The following is a 6,095-nucleotide window of genomic DNA, read 5'->3' on the forward strand; positions in this document are numbered from 1 at the left end:
TAAAGGCTCAAAAAGCATGATCCTTGCTCTGACACGCAGTTGGTTCCCTCTAGCCATTCCGTCCTTGTCAACATCCACTTTAACAATTTCACCGATCCAATCGCCCAATGCCTTTCCGAAAGCATCCGTCCTCTTGCCTGGTGGGAGATCAGCGATTTTTACCCACACATCAATCCTATCAAAGACAATCTCCGACTGCCGGACATTGCTCTCATACTCCTTCAAGGCTAGGACATTAAAATCATATTGCCATGGTCCATTATTCATTGCATATCTCCAATCCCCTTCGCTCCCAAAGTGCACAACGAAGACGTTGTCGCCCATGTCCCGGAACCGATCCTCATGGTGAAGACCCCAAGCCCTCTGCATCGTTTTCTCCAGCACCGTCATGTTTAGCGATCGCGGGGAGAACGCCTTTCCCACCGCCGACCACTTTCATGTTCTTGGGCAAGATTTGATCTGGTTCCTCGAAGACGAAACCCTCCGCCTCCTTATCCAGCAGCACCATCCCTCCCATCCTAGGAGAGAGGCTTGCGGTAGGATCCAACGTCTTGCATGTGATCGGGGATCTAGAAGAACCCCCACTCGTTGCTTTTCCTGGGGTCGCTGTCGCCGCCGGGTTTGCCTTTGTCGCCAGGATCTCCGCAGATTGCACCTTCGCCTTCTCTGCCATGGTTCCACACCGTGGAGGAGGGAGGCTACACCAGTCCGTGTCGATGGAGACGTAGTCACCACCCCAGACACCACCGTATTCTCACCACCCCCGTAGCCAAAACCCTAACCCTAGCGTCGTCAGGAGATCGCCTCGCAATCGCCCTTCAGCCGCCGCTTAGCGTTTCATGCCGTGCCGTGTTTACACGGCATAAATCTCTTTGTTCGTATGTTACGTGTTGTCCCTTGTAAGAATTAATATGTGCTTAAAGTGTTCGCGTGAGTTTTGATCTGGTTTGCTTGATGTCTCTCCCGTGCACACTAATTTACTTTTCCAAGAAAATACTACATCTCATTGAGGAAGTGAATATTCCTAACACAATGCTCGAAAAAGGATTTATTCTCGTGTCAATTGAAACTTCTTCCGCAAACATTTGCGGTGAATAGGTCATTCTAGGACTAACTTTTAACAACAAGGTTATTAAGTACATTATTTTTATGTATCTCAAATTGTACCAGCAAATATCATATGTACCGCAAACCCTAAACCAGTACTAGCAACCAGTACTGGGCGCTGGTTGCTATATATGGGGCGGCGTAGCCTGAGTTCAAACCCGATTTTCATGCAGAATTAGTGCGTATCTGTGGAAATCATGGGTTACCCTCTTGTTAGTAGGGAATTTCAACATCGTTCGTAGCAAGGTAGAAAAAATATAATGATAATTTTGATGGTTGATGGTCCTCCATATTCAATGCTATCGAAAGTATCTACTTGAGGGAGATAGCTCTCAAGGCTCGACAATATACATGGGCTAATAACCTTGAGAATCCAACTTATGAGAGGTTAGACCGAATTCTAAGTAGTGTGGAATGGGAACAAAAATTTCCACTTATGACGGTGCGAGCGTTGCAAATAGGATTGTCGGATCATACACCGCTTCTTGTTGACTCCGGTGAGGAGGATCATGTGGGCAAGAAGACTGCCTTCTCTTGCAAACTATCGTGGTTTGGATGAGAGGATTTTCTAGTCATGGTGGCCAAGTAATGGGGTAAGGAATCTAGAGTAGAGACTAATGTAGAACATGAAAGTTTAAGATTAGGCATCTTAGACAATTTTATGGGGTTGGACTAAGAATGCAAGTGCGATTTATAGTGGAAAAAGAAATACTTCTGCACCTCATTGATGAGCTGGATATTGAAGCTGAGACGAATCCTCTCGATATGGCTGACAGCTCGCCAAGCGAGAGGCTAAAGAGAGTCTCGCTGAGCTTCTTAGGGATGAAGTGATTAAATAGGCACAAAGGGCAAAGGTTTGAGGGGTCACAAAAGGTGAGAGTAACCCTCAGTTTTTTGACCTTATTGTGAATGGAAAGCATAGGAGAAAGAGGATTGTCCAAATTGAACAAAGGGAAGGTGCAACTGTATGTCACAGAACCTTAAATGACACATATCCAATATGATAAGAAACTTTTTGGTGCCCTAGTGGATAATTTTGTTTCTTACGATGGGAACCTCGTGGGAGACATTCTGCAGATATGTTCGAAAGAGAATGAGGTGCTCGGTACCCCTTTTACCAGAAAGGAGGTACATGAGGCCATCCTGCAGATAAAGAATAATAGGGCACCTAGGCCGGGTGGATTGCCTGCGGAATTCCACCAGCGATGCTAGGGTAGTATTAAGGATGACTTGATGCCTATGTTTCATGACTTATTTAAAGGTGAGCTACAATTGTTCAAGCTTCAGTTTGGGACAATTTCTCAAACACCTAAGAAAGAAGAGGTTGTTAGAATTGAGCAATTCAGACCCATTTGCCTTCTTGATATTAGCTTCAAGATTTTTCAGAAAGTAGATACGAATCATTTTGCATGAAACTTTATATGAAACTCACTCGAAGAAACTCGATGGAGTTATATCCAAAGTGGATTTTAAGAAAGCTTATGATAAGGTAAAGTGTATGAATGGTTTCGACCCTGCTTGGAGGAAGCAGGTTATGACCTTTGTACAAGGAGGTAGCACTGTGTTAAGGTCAATGATGACATGGGTCACTTCTTCCAGAATTAGAATGATTGCATCAGAGGAATCCGTTGTCCCCTATTCTATTTAATATTGTTGCGGATATGTTGGCAATACTCATTAATACAGCCGAAGAGAATGGCCAGGTTGGAAGGTTAATCCCACATCTCATGGATGAGGGAGTTTTGATCCTACATTATGCTGATGATACCATTAATTTTATGGAACACCTCATGGAAATGGTGATAAATATTAAGGTGGGCTTGTGTCTATTTCAGCAATTATCAGGTCCCAAAATCAATTTCCACAAAAGGGAGCTATTCTATTTTGGACCCGCCAAAGAGGAAGAGAATAACTCTAGACAGTTGTTTGATCGTTAGATTGGGTCGTTCTCGTTCAGTTATCTAGGGATAACATCTTATCACCGTGAATTAACGAACAAAGAGTGAAAATGTATCGAGGATAGGTTCAAAAAGAAGCAGAGCTATTGGAAAGCCAAACTTATGTCCTACGGAGGAAGGCTGGTCCTCGTGAACTTGGTGCTTAAGAGTCTACCTATGTTTATGCTTTTTACGAAGTATCCGTATGAGTCCGGAAAAGATTGGGTTTATGTAGATTGTAGTTTGTTTGGTAGGAAAATGAGTATAAGACAAAGTATATATTAGCACAGTGGGATACGTTATGTGAACCAAAGAAATCAAGAAGGTTTCGGCATAGAAAATTTGGAGCTTAAAAATAAATGTTTGCTCAGTAAATGGCTATATTGTTTATCATTCGAGGAGGATGAAGTGTGGATACAATTATTGTGTAACAAGTTTCCAAGACCTTGTCTCGAGCGTCGGCTCAAGGCGTAGGGCTATGTCCTCACTATTCTTGCTAACAGTATAGGAAATTTAGACCGAGCGCAATGCTCATGTCCAACGTGGTATCTCTTCCATGCCTATTATGGTTTTCGCAAAAATCAAGCACTAGGCTTCCTTTTGAGTTTTTCCCGGCGTGAAACACTTGGGATCCTTCGTGCCGCGAGAGTAGTCTCGTTTGTATGGAATGTGTGACTTTATTTTTCTATAAAACTCCTTATGGCTAGTACTCTGTTTATTTTTTCGGTAAACTACCAAGGATCAAATTATACACTTTTTATTATTCTTGTGAATAATACGCATTGCCGCACGAACCGACGTGGACTGCAAAAGAAGCTAAAGTCAGTCAAATGTTGCGAGTTGCCCGGTGGTTCTCGACGCAAAAATGCTAAACCTTTCAGTAAACGTACCAACCTTCCTGTCTAACCTATCAAACCTCCCCTCGCCCCCTCCTTTCAGGGTGGGTCCGCGCCCCCAATAATTTCCAATTAATGACTGCCACATCATCCCGTAACATCCCTCTCTACGTAAGATTATATGGGTGTAGCGAAGCTCATCATGGTGCAAGCAGCTACACGACCGACCGAAACCAACCCGGTGGTCAAGGAGAACGATGGGTGTGCATGGTGGGCCAAACCGTGGAATTCTCCATGACTTCTGTCGCTAGAGTCTGCAGAATCAGGTGGCAGGTCACACCAGTACAGTGCATTTCATATCGTTTTGGTCTGTCTAGCTTTGTGTGACCCGTCAACGCATGCCCTTGGACGTGCACACAGCACACTGAGGAAAATATCCGGTGTTTGGAACCCTGCTTCTGGTCCTCATGGTGCGCTGGATCTTCTTATAAGTACGCCATTGGCATTGCTTCCAAGCACAGCGAAAACACAAGCACGTCCTTCCTTCAAAAATGGCCCTCGTCAAGAACGTGGTCTCGTTCCTGTGCGTGATCGTGGCGTCGCTCGCGTTCGCCGTGCAGGCCGTGCTCGCCGCCAGAGGCCTCGCCCCAGCCACCGGTACGTACAGTCAGCTCTCACCCTGTGCGTTCGGTTTATTCAGTTTACATGGTTCGATTTATACGGTTTTTCTGTTTGTACGGTATTAATGTTTCAGTAAATATGGTATGAAATTAAAATACGGTTCGGTTTCGGTATATACCAAATTATTTCGGTATAGTTTCGGTATATACCATAAAAACCAAAGTTGACGCGAATTTGGAAATGATGTAATAATAATTAGCAAATTTATGACTCAAAACACATACTATTCTACACAAATAGTATATGACTATATATATAAGTATATATGCATGCATTGATTCATCTGTTGATGATTAAGGACGTGCTTAGCATTTTAAAAATAGAAAAATGACTATGTTACAAGAAAAAATTACGTGCTTAGTAGTGCATTTGACTCATGTACAAGAAAAATGACAACTTGTATGGTTGTTCATCTCAAGAAATATAAATTTATTTTTTACTTCGGTTTATTCGGTTAACCGTTAGGTTTTCCGGTATATACCATAAAAACTAAGTTCAAATCGGTATGAAAAGTTCATACCATACCGAAACCAGAAACCATAAAAACCATAAAATTGGTTCGGTTCGGTTTATTTTCGGTATGGTTTTTCGGTTCGGTTTTTAAATGCACAGAGTGAGTCAGCTCTCAGTCCCAATACTTTCTTGGTTTTTTCAGCGTAGGAAATTTTTGTAACCCGGTCTGACGGGATGCCCTGTGTGCGTGCGTGGGCTCGAACGCCATTGCAGGTGCTTTAAGCAGCATGAATTACACGGTTGATCCGCCTAATCCCCCTTGTGTAATTGGTGTTACTTACTGTTCGAGCGGCCCACCCGCACATTAGTATCCGTGAAGATATAGGCGGCCTGGGAACCACACTTGGAGGCAGGTTGGAGCTTGGAGATCGATACAAGTACTGTCCAAGCATGAATAAATTAGCTACTGAACACTAGTCTTTGTTGTTGATACAAGCATAGCGATGTGAGACTATCTATCGTTGTGTTTCCCTTTTTGAATAAACGCCAGACAGCGCCACGTGATTATCTATAATACCAGGAGAAGAAAAGCCATGCCGTGTTTACGCGGTACATTTCTCTTTCTCTGTGTGTTGGTGTTGTATCTCGCAACAAGTAATATGTGTTTTAAGTGTCTCCATACGTGAGTCTGATGTTCTTTGGTTGATGTCTCTCTCCTTGCACACTATTTAGGCTTCCAATTTTAAAACACTACAACTCATGCTTCCAGCAACCAAGATTTTTATCACAGAGTTTGTATTACCGAAAAAGATTTATTCTTGATCGTGCGCTTTGAGACTTTTGTGGCAAACATTGTAACTGGACTAACTTCCAAACGTTCTGGTCTTAGCATTAGATCCGAACTATTCCCTCGATCCGCTTTTCCCGTTCGATCCTCAATCCACTTTTCCAGTTCAATCGATCCGCTTCTCCCAATTGATTTTTACAGGATAGCAAAAAGAAAATGCGAGTTCAGGAAAGGGGGATTGATTTTTACAGGATAACAAAAAAAAACCACAAGTTCAGATAAAGGAGCCTACAT

At 43.0% G+C, this 6,095-nt stretch overlaps 1 long non-coding RNA gene across 1 annotated transcript; it reads left to right on the plus strand.

Annotated features, from left to right (window-relative positions):
• The first annotated feature begins 4,113 nt into the window (after positions 1-4,113).
• On the plus strand, positions 4,114-5,693 carry LOC147982139 (uncharacterized). The gene is made up of 2 exons (XR_015599992.1): positions 4,114-4,537; positions 5,288-5,693. It is a non-coding gene; the product is annotated as an uncharacterized LOC147982139 (long non-coding RNA).
• Positions 5,694-6,095: the final 402 nt, after the last annotated feature.

Source organism: Triticum urartu, chromosome 3A, assembly GCF_056163025.1.
Source record: "Triticum urartu cultivar PI428250 chromosome 3A, HENAU_Tu73, whole genome shotgun sequence".
In the NCBI taxonomy this organism is placed as follows: Eukaryota; Viridiplantae; Streptophyta; class Magnoliopsida; order Poales; family Poaceae; genus Triticum; species Triticum urartu.